The 20,013-nt window shown below is 40.1% G+C and overlaps 1 protein-coding gene across 2 annotated transcripts in view; it reads left to right on the top strand.

Moving 5' to 3' along the window:
* Positions 1-20,013, top strand: part of PDE3A (phosphodiesterase 3A) — a 258,155-nt gene that overhangs the window by 113,462 nt on the left and 124,680 nt on the right. The gene's annotated exons all lie outside the window — the stretch shown is intronic.

The raw sequence follows: 20,013 nt of genomic DNA, 5'->3' as shown, positions 1-20,013 counted from the left end.
ACATTACATAAACTGTGATGATACTAACCTTTGAATACTTCGAATACCTTTGAATATTGAGTGCATACTATACACAGTGGTGTTGGTAAATATGAATGACTACAACATACACTTGCTCTGTTAGCTACCGCAGTGTTGAGATCTACAAGTAAGCCTATAAACAGGGGATGCATATTTCAGTGATGTAAAGGGATATTGTGCATGCAGCTGTATGGAGGCTCATTGTAGAAAATACAAAGCTATGCCACATCTATTATTTTATAGTTGTCTGGCTATTAGGGACCATTTAACATTAATATGTCACTAATTATTTTAGGCAAGGGGAGTGTGGGAGTTCAGTAGACCTGAAACTTTTCCTGAAGCCATTGGAGTGGTACATAACATAATTAAAGCTGTCCATTTTCACAGCACCGCTTTGGTTTTAGCATTGCAATATTAATACATTATTCCAGGTTAAATCTAATCATGTGATACTTATGAGGCATATAGTTCATCTCATTTTTACTCTGCCACGACCGCCACGGTCAGTCCTACCATGTGCAAGAGCTTCTTGTTCCCAAAGGAGCATTTAGGTAGTTTCTCTTTCTGCTGTCCTATGAAATGATTGGAATAGATGTCCTCCTTCCGCTGCTTTCACTGTTTCCTTATGCCTTTTGTTTCTCTCCCTTATCATGAAGCAGCAACAGTATTTACTACTTTTCCCCTTAGTCTTGTATTCTTCTGAATATTTATCCTTCTGCTGCAGTCTCCCCTAAAACATTATATAATTGCATCAAGTCCCTGTAGTTGCTCTTTAGAGCTGACTCTATCTGAAGCCCTTGTTCTGTATGAGCAATCAAGCATTTTTTAAAATGTTTTTTGTTCATGCTTTGTGTTGAGCCACTGAGCTTGATACCTTTTCTGTTCTTTACAATACATTTTCTGGATACACTGACATAACTAGTGAATTATATCAGACCCCATTCAGCTGGATAACAGCTTTTGCATGGCAACGTCATGCCTCTGCGTTAAAGAGGTGAGCCTATGTAAATGCAGAAAAAAACTGAGTTCACTATATTATTCTCTGTCTTCATTTATGCACATCAGTGTATGGCATTCAGAAGTGGAATTAGTTTTCTGCTCTTTCTTGTGTAGATGGATGCCACTTGGTTGCTTCTGTCCTAGATCTTTTTCAAAGCTGTCTGTTCTGCGGTGTACAGGCAGGCATGTGTGGTGTTGTCACACGAGAAAACAAGGAAGGCTTCAGGCTTTTGGGGTAGGGTTCCTTAAAACATACTTGCTGTCCAGTCTCCTGCTGGGATCAAGTAGTAAATGTCAAGTACATTAAATAGTCAAAAATAAAATTGCAAAGCAAAGAAAACAACTTATAATTAAATTTGATAAGCCAATAATAATTCAAAGCGTTACAAATGTTTTAATTCACTGTTCTGACTATAAATCATTTCAGCTACAGCCTGAAGTCTGTAGAAACTACCTGAAGCGTGGCATAGGGAATATTTGTGACTCAGAGAGAATGTTTTCAGCCCGTTTCTCTTGGGAATATAGACTATTCCCTGCTTTTTAGTTGTTGGATCACTGAGTGGACCTATATTGTAAACATGTGCTGCTATCATTAATGTTACTTTAGGCAGAATACTATATCGGAGACTTTTCTCTTTAGGGAGGGGACAACAGTGGGAGCCTGGAGGAAGCGCTGCTGTGCCAGTTTTATGTGGGTTTAAAAACAGAACAATTCCCCCCCGCCTTGACCTCTTCAATAGGTTATATCACCACGTATCTGTTTATTTCTAATGGCTCTTTTAAATGACAGCTTCATAAACTGAAGTATCCAAAACAAAGGCCATGAAGTTTACTTTGGCCATCTCAAGTAAATTTTCCTAATCTAAACATCAGCAGTGCCTTTAATAAATCAGTCCAATGACGTCATCCTTTCAATTAGTGAAGCTGGTATTTGTGCTCTGGCCTCAAAAGCTATTTGACCAGTTAATATTTTCAGGTTTTGTAGTAGTCCAGAATTCTCACCAACCGCAGTTCTCAGCGATGTGCTTGAAGTAGGAGCAGATTTGTCAATAATTGCCACTTTTAAAGTGCAGATAGCAGACAGTGATTAATTGCTAATTCTCTTCACCACAGTAATGACGAGCATCATCTCTAGACTTTGAAATTGTTCATGATACATCTTGCACTTGTTGTTGTTGTGGGATACAAGCATCTGCAATTGAACAAGTATTAGCTGGGCTTCTGGGAGGATGGAGCGAAGAACAAAATATTGAGTGGGTTGTGTTTCCAGGAAAGGTAAAATGAGGTAGTGGAAGAGCTTGGAGTGAGTCATCTGTCGTCCTGAGTATGCTAGTTTGTTTTGATTCCCAGTAAGTACTTGAACTTGAGATAAAGGACTACTTCAAAGAGGTTCAACTTTGGTCTTCCATTCCTTTCCTGTGTGCAGGTTAGAGGGATCAAGCCTGTGCTGACAGGGAGGTTGCCTCTAATGTTGGGGTGGGGAATGGTTCAGTTACAGCATATCTGTTTCTGTAGATGAAAATGCTTCCACTGCGTTCCACAGAAGCGATTCTGATAAGGTTTTTAGCAAAATTCAGCTGCCAAGAAACAGTTAAGCAGAGCAATAGTATCCTTTCTCCTAATCACACCTTCCTCTCCCTATGCGGAAATAACAATAAGGGCTGGCATGTGCTGAAAAAAAACCCCAGGGAATTTAGAACTGAGGCTTAGCTCATAGTCTTAGCTCACCCTAGCAACACATTTAGGCATTGCAACACAGATGGTATGTAAGGTCACCTACTAGCGGCTCTGAAGTGTCAGCTATGATTGAATTCCCGTAAAGAGAAAACAAAAATTATCTTAAACACACAAACTATTCCATATGTGTATGTATAATGTATGGTTTTATTTATATTAATGAAGAGATTTGCACCAGTAAGTGGTTACATGCTTGGCCTGAAATGCGCAAATGCTTGAAACCTCGCTCTATGAATCACTTTCTTTCACTGTCTTTTGAAACAACCTGAGCTTGGGTTACCATGATACTATTTTTGTTCTTCGGCTTTCCACACACCGCAGTCTTTCACCAGATCTCCTGCTACTTGTCATTGGTATGGCTTAGCTTGTTGATAGCAGGAATGGGAGCTTTGTGAGCTGGGCAGTCCTTTTTCCATTTCTTTTTCCCTACCTTATTTCTGAGACAAGTTAGAAGCCATGTTATTAACAGTGCTGAGGCTGAAGATGCAGCATCAAAAGACAGTGAAGCCTGAGTATAATTTTAATGAAGGTAATATTGTAAGATAGCTGGAACAAGTTCAGGAAATGCAGGAAAATACCATCACGTTTACTGGCGAGATACTTGTAGGTCTAACCTTTTTCAATCATATGCTTTTTACTTCCTGCTTGCTCATTAACATCTGGCCATCGCTTTAAAGGCTTAGCTGTGAATTGACCACAAACCTGCTTGAGAATACGGAAACTGTACCTTAATGTTCTATAGGAAGTCTTCTAAATCCTAGGGCTCATGCTTAACAAATTGCTGATCATCTTTCCCTTTGGTTTGTCATTAAGCCAAGAGAGTAGAGAACTAAGAAGGTGGAGGTGTGGGGGTGGGCATCACAGCCATTACTGAAACACATGAATAGAGTGTGGAGGCTCCTTTTTCATCGTAAATTAATGTGATTTCCTGTAATCTCAAGAAAGAAGGAGAAACATGCTTGAGCTGGGGAGATGCCTTCTACAGGAGGCTTCAGGCTCACAAGCTCTCATCCTACTCGGGGTCTTCAACCACCCTGGCATATGCTGGAAAAGTAGCACAGCAGGCTGTAGGCAATCCATGGGATTCCCAGATTGCATTGAAGATAATTTCTTACCCCAGGGAATAGACACCCCCACTCAAGGGGATGCAATACTGGACCTGATAGTCACTAATACAAGGGAGCTCATCAGTGACATCGAGATTGAAGGCAACCTGGTCTGCAGTGATCACTTACTGGTGGAGTTCAAGGTCCAGAGGGATATGGGGCAAGCGAGGAGTATAGTCAAGACCCTAAATTCCAGGAAAGCAGACTTCCAGCTCTTTAAGGAGTTACTCAGTAGGACCCCCTGGGATATGGTCCTCAGGGACAAGGGAGCAGAGCGGAGCTGGCAGATATTTAAGAATGCTTTCCATCAGGCACAAGAGCGCTCAGTCACCAAATGTAGGAAATCAGGCAGGGAAGGTAAGAGACCAGCATGGCTGAGTTGAGACCTGCTGCTCAAACTCAAGAACAAGAGGCAACTGCATGGTCAGTGCAAGCAGGGACAGGGAACCTGGAGAGAATACAGGGACACTGCCTGATTGTGTAGGGATGAGGTCAAGAAGGCCAAGGCACAGGTGAGCTGAACTTGGCAAGGGAAGTGAAGACCAACAAGAAGGGGTTCTACAGGTATGTAGAAGAGGAAAGCTAAAGAGAAAGTACCCCCACTGATGGTTGAAAATGGTGACCTGGTGTCAACAAACGAGGAGAAGGCTGAGGTATTTAACAACTCTTTTGCCTCAGTCTTCACTGATAACCATTCTCCTCACCCCTCCTGGGTCATGGGACAACAAGATGGTGACCAGTGGGATAAACCCCCTTCCACTGTAGAGGAGGATCAGGCTTGTGACCCCCTGAGGAACCTGAACATCTATAAGTCTACGGGACTTGATGAGATGCATCCCAGAGCCCTGAGGGAATTGGCAGATGTGGTTGCCAAGCCACTCTCCATGATATTTGAAAAGTCATGGCAGTCAAGAGAAGTCCCTGGTGACTGGAAGAAGGGTAACATTGTTCCCATTTTTAAAAAGAGTAGAAAAGATGACATTGGAAACTATCGACCTGTCAGTTTCAGCTCTGTGCCTGGGAAGATACAGAACAGATCCTCCTACAAGCTATGCTAAAGCAGGTGGAGGAAGGGGAGGTGATCAGTGGCAGCCAGCATGGCTTCACCAGGGGCAAGTCCTGTCTGACCAACCTGGTAGCTTTCTGTGATGGGATTGATACAGGAAAACCAACGTATGTGATCTATCTGGACTTCTGTAAAGCCTTTGACACTGTCCCCCACAAGACCTTTCTCTCGAAATTGGAGAGATATGGGTTTGATGAGTGGACTGTTCAGTGGATAAGAAACTGGTTGGATGGTCGTATGCAAAGAGTAGTTGGTCAATGGCTCAAAGTCCAGATGGAGATTTGTGACAAGTGGTGTCCCTCAGGGATCTGTACTGGGACCAGTGCTGTTTAATGTCTGTGATATAGACAGTGAGATTGAGTGCACACTCAGCAAGTTTGCAGATGACACCAAGCTGAGTGGTGCAGTTTGTGATGGAGTTAGTCAGTTCAAGGGAACACAGGATGAGTTTAAATGGCCTGTTTTGGTTACTTTTTCAAAAACATTCTTTTAGGGATATTGCAGAAGGCAAAATGAAACTTATTTAGAAACAGTTTCCTCACATGTCAATATTAATGGCATAATATAAATAAATAAAATTTATTTATATTCTATATATTTATATTTTATACCTCAAAAGCCACAAGTCTTTCTTGTGAACAATATTTTCACTAGATATTGCATGGGACAATTTACAGTTTGGTAAAATAAAAGATTATATTGCTTAGCTCCCGGAAGTTTTTTGTCTGTTGAATCATAGAATTATTTAGGTTGGAAAAGAGCTTTAAGATCACGGAGTCCAACCCTTAACCTAACACTGCTGAGTCAACCACTAAACCATGTTCCTAAGTGCCACATCTACATTTCTTTTATATATCTCCAGGGATGGTGACACAATGGCTGCCCTGCACAGCCTGTTCCAATGCTTGACAACCCTTTTTTGTGAAATAATATTTCTTAATATTAATCCTAAACCTCCCCTGGCATAACTTGAGGCCATTTCCTTTTGTTCATCACTTGTTACATGGGAGAAGAAGCTGACACCCACCTCACTACAACCTCCTTTCGTGGTGTTGTAGAGAGTGACAGGGTCTCCCCTCATCCTTGCCTTCTTCAGGCCAAACAACTCCAGTTCCCTCAGCTGCTTACCATAGGACTTGTTCTCTAGATCCTTCACCAGCTTTGTTGCAGTTCTCTGGACACACTCCAGTGCCTTATTTTCTTTCCTGTAGCAAGGATTCCATAACGGAACACAGTATTCAAGTTGTGGCAATAATGATCTTGGTCAAGGAATACTGTTGTAGAGATATTAGTTTGATGGGTTTGGTCCTTGGAGAGAATCTCCATTCCTTGTAAAAATTGTTCAAGATTACTGAGCTGCAGAGGTATTAGCCAACTTGAGAGAAAGCCAGGGTGGAGTGCTTGCTGATAACCTAATGGTAGCAAATCATTGTCTGAAGCCTGGTGAGTATTCAAGAACCTGTAAAGAAGCGGAAGACTGAATGATTTCTGGAGTGTGTTAAATTCAACAAGCAGAGCCTGCGTATTTTTTCTGAGAGCCTGAAAGGCTGGATTCATGTGTTATCTGGTAACTAAAGTAGATAGATGGTTTATCAGTTGCACCATTATGGATTCGGCCTGACCATACCCTTATCTCTCTAGTGCTGCCAGTTGCAGGACAAGTACCTTTTTTAATTCTTTATGCAGCGGCTTCTGGCATGTGTGAAGGAATAGCTTTCTCCTTTCACTTGGTTCACTTGAGCATGCCAAGGTCAGCACATGGGAGGAGCAGAGTCTGAGTGTTGAGGTTTGCTTCGTGCAGATAGAAAGAGGCAGCAAAAGGGAAGCTGTGTCTCTAGAGACCAGCATTCCAACGGGTATTTTTACAAGTTAAATCAAATAATGAAAAAGAACATAAAAAGTAACTTAAGCTTGGGAAGCTGATTAGATGGAATTTGTTTGGGGTTTACTAACTGCATCTGAAATAAAAGTGGATAAAATGGCCTGCATCCAGGTGAGGCAAGGTGGCCTGGAATAACTGCATACCAGCAAAACAGAACAAAGATGGCTTTTCAGCACAGAAGAGCAAAGCTAATTGCTTTGCGTGGTATGATCTTCCCTGGGCTCTTTTGTTGAGAGGAAATGACTGAGATCAGTGACCAGCACCGATTTCCCAGCCCTTCTGAGAATATTGTGGTAGCAGATGCATCTACCTGTCCTGTTTTCCAATGGGATTACTTCGGTTGCAAACCCTAACTTGAGTTATGAACCTTAGAAGAAATATAACCTCTGCCACCTATAGCTGATCATCTAGAAATGATCCTAAAACTAGAATATACAAGAACATGGCACAGAACAATGCTCGGATGTGTAAAAAGTGGAGACGGGAACAGACTGGGTGATTTTTACATATGTGGGAATCTGCATCTGCATGTGCTTAGAAAGAGTGAAGGAGCTGACTTAGAGAGATATAGGAAGTTGTGATGTGTAGTTCACATGTTTTGATAATTCAGTAACAACCACAGACAGAGAAAGCTGAGTGAAGTGAAATAAAGTAGTGCATGGTTAACTCCTGGCTAAAATTTGATAATGTAGGCTGTATCTTCAGGGAACTAATTTTCTTTCTCATCAGTCTGGTTTATATGCTTAATTAAATATGGATTTTTTTTTTCAGAAAGTAATCTGAGCCAATCTAACTGCAGTTTTTGATAAAACTTATTTCTGAGTAGTGCTCTGAGGTGATTTTTTTTTAAATCCATTTTATCTAAATAAGCTAGGGATTTTTTTAAAAAAAAATCCTCTCAAGACTCTGAAATCTAAATCTTATTTTCAGTTGTGCACATAGTAATTGGCCTTAAGCTACAGATAAGGGGTTGAATGTTTCTAGGGACTGTAATTTTAATGAATGAGAATAATTGCATATACCTAGCTTCAAGAATGCAACTTTTTAATAGTTACAAAGAAACTCCATTTCAGAGATTTCTGTGGTATCATGAGCATACTTGCCACATATCAGGTGCTGTGTTCTTCCTTTTCTGCATCAGGATCAGGAGAACTATGTGTAGCAGTATTGTGTGTCTGCATGTGTAAGAGTAGCTAGTAGGTTCAATGGAATTTAGTATGTCTAGGTGTAACCTTCTAGGAAGACTGTGACCAGTGATAATAAATATGGCAACTAGACTGGCTTCTAGGAGCAAAGTGTCTTTATTTAAGTTGAACATCTGGTGAAAAAAGCCTGAAAGCAGATGATCTTATTTAGATATATATTCTACTTGAAGCTTATTCTCCTATGCAAGACATTTCTCCAGTAGAAACATAAGTTTATGCGTGCAGGAGATAAAAGGCAGCTTATCAGAAGCAACTTCCTTTCTCTTCTAGGTTTCTTAGCTTCGTATTTGGTTGGGAATCTTTTTAAGTTGCAGTTTTCCTGACCTGGGCTGTCCAGGATAATTTTGCACATACCTGGAGGGTTTTTAAGCACTTTCCAGGAGTACACTGCTGTGTTGGTGTCTTGTGACAGCCCCTAGCAACAGGGCAGCAGAGAACAGAGATGTGTTTCAGCTCATGCCAGTTTTGACTGCCTGATGCAGTTCATGCAGTAGACATCCCTGTACCAGTGTTGGTTCAAGGGGAAGGCCGGTTCTCCATCACTGAGTATGATGTGTGATGCTGTAGCCTAAGGGGTTGGGAGGCTGGGAAAAAGGAGCTGTTAGCAAGAACCTGATCTGGACTTGCCACTTGGGTTGCTCAGGGAGGTTGTGAGGGCCAGATGGATGCAGCACAGGAAGTGTAGGCAAAATGGTGCCTGTAGCCTGCTCCTGCATGCCCGTTGGCTGAGCTTCCACACCTTGATGGCTCCAGCGGTGCTGGTGACCTGTGCTGGGTGCAGGACCAGCTCCGTATGGACTCAACTGAAATCTCTTTTGTTTGCCAAATCAGGCTTCACCTTATGGAGCACTGTGCTGCCTGTTGCTCAGATGTGGACCCTGAAAAGTAGTAATTCTGTCAGATTATCCAGAGGACAGTTTTGTTCAGAGCCCTGTTTCGTGTCCCTCTATCTGAGGCACTGCTGACCTTCACCCCAGACAAAGCCTCCAGAGGATGGCAGAAACTCCATTGTATTTGCTATCTGTCAGTGAATGTATGGTACAGTCCCCTTTAATGTCAATTCATTTTGGTTTAGGCATGAGTTACATTAATCAAACCTCGCAAGACAATTATGTTCCATGAAGTTAAATATTTATCCAACACTTTTCTGTCTTAATTTTCAAGTCTTAATAGACAAAAAAAATCTCTCTAAGGTTGCTTGATCAAGTGTTTGTTTTGCCTTTTTAAACCATATCCAGCAAATCCATTTAGTTCTCCAAAAATGAAACTTTAGGTATCCTTACACCAGTGAAAGGATTGTGGTACAGGGGAAGTTTTAAGGAAATGGTTCATTCCTGGACTGCTGAAGTTTACCAGTTCCACATGGGTTTTTTATTATCCTTCCTTCCTTCCTTCCTTCCTTCCTTCCTTCCTTCCTTCCTTCCTTCCTTCCTTCCTTCCTTCCTTCCTTCCTTCCTTCCTTCCTTCCTTCCTCCCTCCCTCCCTCCCTCCCTCCCTCCCTCATTGGCAGTTATGTTGGTTAACATATAAATTATCCAATTGTGTTATGACATATAGCATTCAAGTTTCAAACTGAAACCGGGAGGACTTAAAGGGGCAAGACTGTTCTAAAAGTGAAAATATTTTCCAGTTGCAGGGTGTACTTTAGGCAAACATTAGCAAGGTTCATATTATAACATGCATCAGTCCCAATGGTACAGGAAAAAGGCTTCACTTCATTGTGTTGTGAAAACAAATGTAGAAGTCTGTTTTTTCAGAATATGTTTTGTTCTGAATGAGAAGTACTGAATGTCTGAATAACTAAATTGTCAAAATGCTATATTATAAGTATCTAAAATATTAGCAGTCATATTCACAGTTAAAGTAGCTATGTCATTTCCTTGTATAACACTTAATTTTTTTGCACCATGCATGTGGTTAATTATTCCATTCTTGGATTAAGTAGTGTGAACATTAATTTGCCTTTGCTTTTTGTTGAAAACTGGGGAATACTGTTCTGGTTTTCATTGGTGTTAGAATCATCAGTGCTGCCTTTCAGACCAAGAGTTCTCAAAGGTGTTTCCCACGGCACACACAATTTCATTTAATTTCTTTTTTTTTCCTTTTTTTTTTTTTCTGTCTGACCCTTTTCCATTCAGAAAAGTTGGATTTGTGTCTGGATAGCTAATAATTTATTTCGGTCAGAATCTATAGAGAGCTATTGATGGGGATCTCTGAAATTGCTGTGATAAAGGATTCGTGTACATAGCTGGTCTTCATTTTGCTCTGTAGGATGCTTTTAAATTTGTAATCTAATTTCTCAACCATTCATAACAATCTATTTACCCATAATTTAGAGGTCTGTCGCATCTCTAAAATAACCCTTTAAATTGTTGGAGCTAGCTTTTAATGCAGGTCACAATTAGTTACTTGTTCCAGTGGGAAATTAGAATCAAGCTGTTAGCCTGTTTGTCTTCATCAATGAACAAAAAGCTGTGGCTAATTATTCTGATGGTGTGGAACTGCTGTCTGACTCATGATGCAAGAAGGGAACTATATGAAATGTAACCTCTTAGGAGCAGAACTGTGTATTACATCTGTATTGTGGATTTAGGCAAATAATGATGCCTTCTGGTCTGAAATTATTGGCTAATTGTTTTTCAGGTTATAGATATTACACTGATATCTACATGATAATTTAAAACTGGACATCATTTTACCTACTGTTCCTTGAAAGATATGATGTAGTACAATGTAATATAAACTAGATTCTACAGGAAGAACAACCATTAGTAACATATTGAGAGCAACAGGAACTTGAAAAATACAGAAGCTTCAATCTTTCCCAACTGAAATTCACTTTATCAAAAGCACAATGTTACAGTGAAATCTCAAAGGCATTATATCAGGCCATTCCAAACTGCTCCAGTTAACAAATTATACATTTGGCTTGCAATCCTATTGACAGTGTAGGATGTGCTTGTCATTGCTATAGAGAACAGAAAATGAAGATCACTGTTACAGTGAGCATTAATCTGACTTCTCTCCTGGTATGCTCTTCTCATGTCTCATTTTCGTTGTTCTCTGCAGCTTCTTGATTTTGTTTCTTTACTGCACAGTGTTTTGTACTTATTCTCAGTTAATTTCTAACTTTGAAATAACTGTTATGATAGCTGTGTAAGTGGCACACACTGATCTTGATAAAGCATCTTTTTTCTCATGAAGATAAAGAAAGGGTATCAGTTTAACCAAAATTCCCAGATGAGCTCTGACTTGGTTGGGCAAAAATTAAGTGCATATTTCAATATTAAGGGGGAAAAAAGAGAAAACAGAGGGGAAAAGAAATGTAAGGGGAGAAAAATGGGAAGAGCTTCTTTGCACGTAAGTGTATTAATATAATGAGAGGGGATACCATAAAAGAAACCATGGATGAGTATAAGCAATATTGCCTGGAACAGGAACCTGACCCAGTAAGTAATTTTAGCAGAAGATTAATATTGCAGTGTTTTTTTGGCTCAAGAAGAGCAAGCAGGGAGTAAGGCTACATCATTGTGTAACTCTTATATACTTGGTCTGAGATCCTGTATATAAGAGGAGTGTCTTTACCCGAAGTCTTTATGTAACAGCTAAAGAAGAAAATAATGTAGGATACATTGTGATGAATGCCAGCTCTGTTTTACCTTGGTCCCTGAGGGGGACACACAAGCAGTTAACGTGGCTTTTATTCCAGGAGATGGAGAACACAATTAGAAAAGACGCTTCTCAAATTGATTCCAGCCAATAGGAAGAAATGGATTGAGTACATCCAAGTGGGAAAGCAACATGAGTAAAGAGGAATGATAGCAAAGTAAAAATGTTGGGGTTTGTCTGTGTATGTGTATGTATATATGTATGCTCATACACAGGACATGAAACCCGAGTCAAGGATCTAAAGACAAATAGAGCAACCTCGTAGAAGTACCCATGGAGAAAATCAGAAAAGCTAAGCCAAAATGTAAGAGGAAACTAGCAAGATACACTCAAAATAATAAGATGTCATCCTATGTAAGTGTTCAGAGGAAGACTAAAGAGTCAATCTACTTCTTCAAGGAATGGGAGAGCATATGGTAGACACCAATGGTTTTGAAATTTACTGTCCAGTAACTGTCTTTCTGGAAAAGGCCAGTTGTGTGGAAGATGTCTGATGCAACTAATATGATGAGACCACAGATGGCAACTTTATATGAGAAAGGTTAGAGAACACTCAGATGTTTTGATGTAATCTTATCTTAAATTGATGAATTTTGTGTTAGGACATGTAAAGAATTGGTGGCTAGTATCTTGGAGCTGTTAGTTGCCGTCTTTGAGAGCATGTGAGACAGATGTGAAGATCAGTGTTAGAATCTACTTTTGAATAGGGTTAAATTAGATGAGGTAGGAAATTTTAGACAGTCCTCAAAAAACCACTGAAGCAAAGTAGTCAAATTATGTTTAAGTATCTAGAAAAACCAAAGGAAGAAAATAACAGCTGATGTTGCTATTCAGTATTTTTACTAGCAAGCTGAATAATGGACTACAGGGAATATTTGTTAAATATGAAGACCACATGGAGCTAAGACAGACTGTCACATCTTTGCAGAACAAGTTTAAATTTCAAAATTTACCTGGGAAATTGTGGTTGCAGCGTGGAAAATGAACTGTAGCTCAAATTGATAAATGCAGATTACTGTAGCTAGGCAATCCTAAGGACGACTGGGAAATACTTGCTTGGAGTAGCTATTTAGAAAAAGATCTGAATTTGTTGTGGACCACAGCGCATACTTGGAAAAATAATGTTAAGTGGTTGAGAAAAAGGTTAGTGCCACAACAAATACCTAAACTAAACTATTGTGTCAGCAAGATCAATCGCGTAACTTTTCTATTTTGCTCTGAAATTCTTTGGCTTCAGATTTGGCTGTTTCTAATTTTGGGCCCCATGCTCCGGGAAAGATATGAACCCAAGTCCAGAGGAGAGTACTTAAAATGACTAGAGATAAAGAAAACATCACCTCTGAAGTAAGATTGACAGAATTTGAGCTGAGTCAGAAACAGCCAGAGGAGTAACATGAGTTTTTAAAAGGCTCTCACAAAGAGGAGACAATCATCTATCGCATGAATTCCTAGAGAATAGGATTACTTGCACTGGCACTGGAACCAGTGCTGTCAAAGGTGGCTTGGTGTCTGCCAAAGCTTGTACACATACAACTTATCAAATTCATAAGTGTACTTTATTTTGGTTTTCATTTTGATCGCATCAATGCAAATGATTTGTCATTTAACCCTTTTGAAGTTTGCTTTAGGGTGAAGTTGGCCAAAGCTTTTCTGGTAAGAAATGCAGAGATAAATGTTCTCACTTTAATTAGAACTTGAGATAGGAAACCTTGTTTCTGTAGTGGAGCTAAAAATGGGGAAAATGGATGCAGACAGTTGAAAAAACCCCACAACAACAAACCCAAACAGCCAGGTGGTGTTTTAAAAGCAGCTGTTCAACTTCAAGAAACAAAGGGAGAAATGTAATGTAGGAATACTGGGAGATGAAAACATAACTAGGATTTCCAATTAAAACATCTGAAACACTTATTCCCTCCCAAGCCTCTACAGGATCCTTACTTGTCTCTTTTTTTCTTTCTGCACCTTATTTGCTGGTTTAGTTTTATATCTATTAGGTGTTTATGCATTTTCATTTAGCTAAAATTCTGAAATTGTGAATGCAAATGTGAGCAATTTCACTGAGTCTAGGAGGAAATAAGTATGTGTTTAAAATGATAGCTCAATACCTTAAAAAAATTAAAGGTGTGCTATGAATTTAAATCCTTGTAGAAAGCAGTTATTAAAATATGGCTACAATATGTATTGATTTTTAGGCTTTAATTTTGAAATGCCTTTCTATTATTAGGACAGGAGACATCATTACTGTCTGACTCTTGCTGTACTAACCATTTGGAATTATGTTGGATTTTTTACTCTAGAGAGCATCAGATGTGAGATTTTTAATGGCCTAAATGTGTGCTATCTCTTTGAGTGTCTCATTGATCCTTGGTATTAAGAGAAGTGCCACAAGACGCTGAAGCATAAGGTTGTCATCTGTTGCTTTACTTCACAGCTCAGTAGAAAGAGCAAATATTTCTGCACTTCTGCAGGTTTTAGGGCTTGTTGGTTGAAATGATCAGCACTGTATTCATTGCCACATTTGCTTTACCAGGAGAAGAGAAAGAAGATTGATCTTTGATTTGAAATCAAACATGTAATAAACTGGCCAGAACAAGAAATGACCAGGTTTTACTACCAGTTACGTACTATGATGTTCAGTTTCTCACAAATTTAGCAGTTGATAGAGTTATTTTTCTCATGTGGAGAAATTTCTCACAATGCATAGGTTAATTGAAAGTGCCTGAAGCACTCCTGTATACCCTCAGTATCAATGACTATTTTGTGTCTTTTATAATGTAAAGTGGAACAGTAACATTCTTTAAAATTTTCAGCCGTGGAAGAGACTGTGGAAATTGAAGCAAATTTTCTTCACTTAGTCATATACATGTGGGGTACAGGGCATTTTGGGGAAATATCGTCGGTTGGGTTCTTGTCTGCTTCATTCTTGGTACTTCTGCTCAGATCAGGGCTCCCGATTAAAGCCAGCATGAGTGCCATGATTGCTTTTACTCCCCTGGAGGCCTTTCATTCTGAGCTGCACAGGGTTGGCAGGGAGTGCTGGCTTTGAATGGGCTGGTGTGTCTAGACAGTGAAGTGTCTTGCAGGAGTACAGCTGTGGTCTTGGAAGCAGCATAGCTGTGCCCCAACCAGCCGCTAATTAGCCTGGACACTACCACAGTGACGTGGCAAGGCAGCTCCCCATACCTGAGCTGGCTCCTGTATATTACAGTGTCGTAATTCTGTGGTGTAGACTTACCTAACTTGTTTTGCAGAAGCTGACAAATATTTATCAGATAGGTAACAATTTTGGCTGCTTTTGACCTGGAGTAGATATGACCTGATATGTGTGAGCTGACAAGTTCCATATCCCATTTCCAGAGGTTTTGCATACTTTGATGTATTGTGTAATAGTTATTATGAATTGATTTGATTGCTAATACACTGTCTGAGCCTTTTATTAAGAGTGACAAACCTTTTGAGACTCACGGGGTTTAAAGTTCTCAACTAGCTCAGCCTTTCAAGGTAACTGTTTCTTCTGCATTTGTAATAACTGGCAGCTCTCCTTGTTAAATTCAATGAGAGAAAAAGCATATTTCCATTGAAATTATTACCTCAGGAATGAATTCTGTTTTAGTGGGAAATGCTCCAATCTCTCTGTGCTTTTATTTTGCTCACTGTATATGAATCCTTCCATATATTTTACTGTATTTGCACTTACTTGCAGTGCCTTATAACAGAGCCATATATAGGTATGAGTGCTTTTCTGTTCCTAGGCCTCTGCTAGTGTGTATGTGCTTGTCCATGAATGTGCATACACACACAGGACCCTCTGATCATCCATCAGTGTGCAGTAAAATCCTGATGGACAGTTGTGTTGAAACATTTCTTTATTTTCTTTGTGATGTAATACAACTTGTTCATCCAACAAATCTTTGATACCCTAGTTTGTTGGTGCCACAGGCCAGTGTTAAAAAGTCAGCCAGTCAGATTAAAGAATTACTCATTTTCTAGCTTTTCTTTTTCCCTTACAGGCTAGACTTTGAGAAAAGTTGGTTTCTCTTCGTATTATTTCATTTAGAAGAGTTACTGTATTTGTGGACTTGTCAGTACTAGAAATAAAGGATGATGAGTCCTTGTTGCCGTCTGTCAGACACAACTTTTGTCTGTCACTGCATACTAAGTGTCTGCAATAGCTTCATCAGCTATGGGACAACCCTTACCTGGCCACTTACAAGCTGGATGCCATTCCAAACAATAGACTGAATAATTCAATAATGGCAGAGTAACCACATAATTACATTATGTTCATGCATGCTGTCAGAAAGGAAAAGTAGTAGTTATCCATATAACGTGCTAACCCTTCCCCAGAGGAGTGACTGTCTCCCTGCTTACTGTTATAGATGACATGGAAACATGCCTGATGCTCTTCCTTTGACTTATGAAGGCAACACCTCAGAAAGTAGCTTGCGTCTGGATGTCTACTTTGTTCTTGTCTACAGGTAGAGAAGAGTAACTCCTCCCAGAGTTACTGATCGATAAACATGTCTAGATAACATACAATCTCCTAATGACAGGATCTTTTCCTAGTCTTGTCTGGTCACATCATAATCTGTCTTCAGTTATTCACTCCCTGACCTCTCAGCTGTGCTGCAATGTTGCAGTTAGTCTTGGAAACAAATGTCTTATATTTTGGAAAGTTTAAATGGTTCAAATGATTACAGTCCGTCTTGTCGACAACGTGCAGTGCCATAAAATTATTAGAACATTTTTACCCTCTTTACACTGACTTTCAGGGGAGCATCAAATCATGGTATTGCTCGTAATATCCAAGATGATAATTTCTTTGTGTTTGGAGTACTTAAATGCCTCAAAATCTAAGCTGGACATTACTGCCAGCCTGTTAAATTTTTCTGCAAGAAAGGTAATATGGATCTGTGCTGAGAGCCAATTCGTGTTGGTGTATAAGTAACACTAAAATAAATTTCTTGATGACCATATCAGCGGTGATCTCTCTGCATTACTTGAAGTAGGAAGTATACTATATGCCCATGTTGTTTCCAGGAAGTTAAGATGCATGTGCTATATTTGAAAAAAAGAAAAAAATCTCTACCAAATCAGTGTGTGTACCATTGTGGTGTCACGCATTGTATTTAAAAACAACACTGGCATCACAAAAAAAGCTTTAAGCATTATTTGAGATTCTTGACACATGAGTTTCAATGAATGATTTCAGAAGCTTAGGAGTTTTTGTTCACTATAGAGAAAGACATTATTTATCAGGTCATCTTGCTATATTATGATGACACCAAGCTGAGTGGTGTAGTTGCCATACTGGAAGGACAGGATGTCATCCAGAGGGCCCTGGACAGACTGGAGAAGTGGTCCTGTGTGAACCTCAAGAGGTTCAACAAGGCCAGGTGTAAGGTCCTGCACCTGGGTCGGTGCAGTCTGCAGTTTCAACACAGGCTGGGGGATGATGTGATTGAGAGCAGCCCTGCAGAGAAGGACTTGGGGGTGCTGGTCGATGAGAAGCTCAACATGAGCCGGCAATGCGCGCTCGCAGCCCAGAAACCCAGTTGTGCCCTGGGCTGCATAAAAAGAAGTGTGGCCAGCAGGGCGAAGGAGGTGATTCTGCCCCTCTAGTCCTCTCTTGTGAGACCTCACCTGGAATACTGAGTCCAGTTCTGGCATCCTCAATGTAAGAAGGCTATGGAGCTGTTGGAACAGGTCCAGAGGAGGGCTACAAAGATGATCGGAGGGCTGGAGCACCTTCCCTACAAGGGCAGGCTGAGAGAGTTGGGCCTATTCAGCCTGGAGAAGAGAAGGCTCGGAGGAGATCTTATAGCGACCCTCCAGTACCTGAAGGGCCTACAGGAAAGGTGGAGAGAGGTTATTCATAAAGGCTCGTGGTGATAGGACAAGCGGGAACATGTGCAAACTGGAGAGGGGCAGATTTAGACTGAACAGTAGGAAGAATTTCTTCACCATGGGAGTGGTGAGGCAGAGGAACAGGTTGCCCAGGGAAGTTGTGGATGCCCCATCCCTGGAGGTGTTCAAGGACAGGTTGGATGGGGCCTTGGGCAGCCTGATCTAGTTGGACGTCCCTGCCTATGGCAGGGGGTTGGAACTACATGTCTTCAAGGCCTCTTCCAACCCTAACTATTCTATGATTATATGATTATGTGTAGAAAAGCACTGTTTTATGATGGAGACATATTGCCCAGAGGCGGCAATATCTGCCAAGTGGTATTTTAATTTAGGGAGAAAGTGTGAAGGAAATAAGCATCCACACAACACAGTCCAAGGACATGACAGGCTGAGGACATAGCCGCCTTGCCATTGCTAGCTTTAAATATACAATCAGTTCTTTCTTTTAAGTTTGCCAGCTGTTTTGCTACATAAAGCAAAGAAAGCTGATATGTTTGCTCATCCCCCCTTCCTCTGTCTTCTGCAGAAGGAATCCAGTCACTGTGCCTGACTAAAAGTTGAGTTGGCCTTCCTCATATGGATTTCACTATTTTGAGGAGTTGCTTTACATGACAGTCATGCAGCTCAGTGGTATGCACCATGCACTTCTCTTTACTATCCAGTCCACAAGAACAAACATTAATTGGATACCTAAGATGTTTAGGAGTTGGTTTGAGACTGGGATGTAGTGTGATGTTTGCTCGCTGTTCAGTGATGATCAGTTTACAGTTACCACTACTCAGCTGTTCTTCATTTCTCCCTCAACTGAGACACAAAGTGTGAGAGTTCTCTATTTTATTTTGGTATAAGGAAACCCAGATTAATTTAAGACACCTTTTTACTTGGGTTTGAGTTTACACTGAAAGAAAACTGCATTTGTCTTTCCTTTGCCTTGAGGCATGAGCAAAGTAGCTTTTATCTGTCTGCAAAATATCATTTTAACTTCTTCTAGTGTTCTATTTGATGACTAATCACTGATTTTATTGGCTGTCGAATGGTCTATATTGCACTGAGGCTTGGAAAGTATTCCATGCCAAGAAAACCATGGACAGTTACTTGGCTTGGACTTTGCAAGGGAGGAAACCAGAAAGACAGGGTTTTATTTCTGTTGGTAAGTTGGATTTGAAACGTGATGTATCACTCATAGTTGATCTCAGGTAATGTGGGAGTAAAAACCTGCATGAAATGGAACTGAAGTAGATTTTGTTAGTGGGAAATGCATAGAATAATAATTTGATATACACATAGAAAACGTCACTTGTATTAATATGGAAATAATGGACCAGAAAAAAAAACCACCTAGCAATACTTCTGTTCTTATATGGTCACTTTTTTCCTGTGTCAGACCTAGGTATTTTCTGTTTTATTATGGAGGGGAAAAGGAAAGACCTTCTCTTTAACCTCTGGGGTTTTGGGGTTTGTTTTTTTTTTGTTTTGTTTTTGCTTTATTAGGCCTCTCTAAAGAAGCACTTGGTTATATTCTTGGCAGAGCCTCAAAAGTTTTTTTGCATGCTGGAGGGAAGGACTTAAAACAATTAAGTGTTATACCATACCTGGTGTAAGAGAAGCATTCTTTGGGGACATGCAGAAGCTTTGGATGCATATTCTCTATGTAGCACAGACAGATACTTGCTTGGGTGCTACTGAAGAAGTATTGCTCCATTCTCAGAAGAAACACATGGGACCAAAAATGCCTTAGTTTGTTCTGGAAAGCTAGTTTAGTTTGAGCTTGGCGTGCTCTGGAAGCTAGGAAGGTAGATGGAGCTATGATGCCAGCAGATTGAACACTTGTCTCCTTTCTTTACTGTAACTGCATTTGCTCTTCAAAGAAAGTATTTTTTCCTGATTCATGGTATCACGAGTCCAAAACTGTGACTAACTGCAGAATTGAGGGCTGTTTTGCTGGAAAACAGGTGTTTTCTTTGGTAAATAGTTGCTGCTGTTTTCTTGTTTTGTTGTATATGGGGAGTGGGATGGAAGGAGATTTATTTTAGCGCGCTGGTTGTATTTTACTTTGTAGCACTAGGAAACACTTGAATTTAAAAGGATAGATTTTCACAGGACTATGGCCTTGGTCCAATATCCGTTAAACAGCTGTCAGCCTTATCACTACTTGTTCTTCCATGCAAAGTCATTTTATTGTATAGGTGACATTGTTAAGTCAGATATGGAGAATTTTTATTTTTCTTTTCAACAAAATTAATTCTTTGGTGGTTGTCACAAATACAGTATCAGTCAGTTCTGGCACACTCGGTCAAAGCATTCTGGGTGTTAACAGTAGGCAGAATACTGTGAATCATGACACCTTAATGAGGACAAAAGTAGCAACTTACTCTTTTCAGCAGTCCATTTGTACTCTTGACTGATTAGCTCAAAAGACAA

Source organism: Cuculus canorus, chromosome 1 (genome assembly GCF_017976375.1).
Source record: "Cuculus canorus isolate bCucCan1 chromosome 1, bCucCan1.pri, whole genome shotgun sequence".
Taxonomy (NCBI): Eukaryota; Metazoa; Chordata; class Aves; order Cuculiformes; family Cuculidae; genus Cuculus; species Cuculus canorus.
The sequence above is the reverse complement of the archived record's forward strand: the minus strand, read 5'-3'. Positions and strand labels throughout refer to the sequence as shown.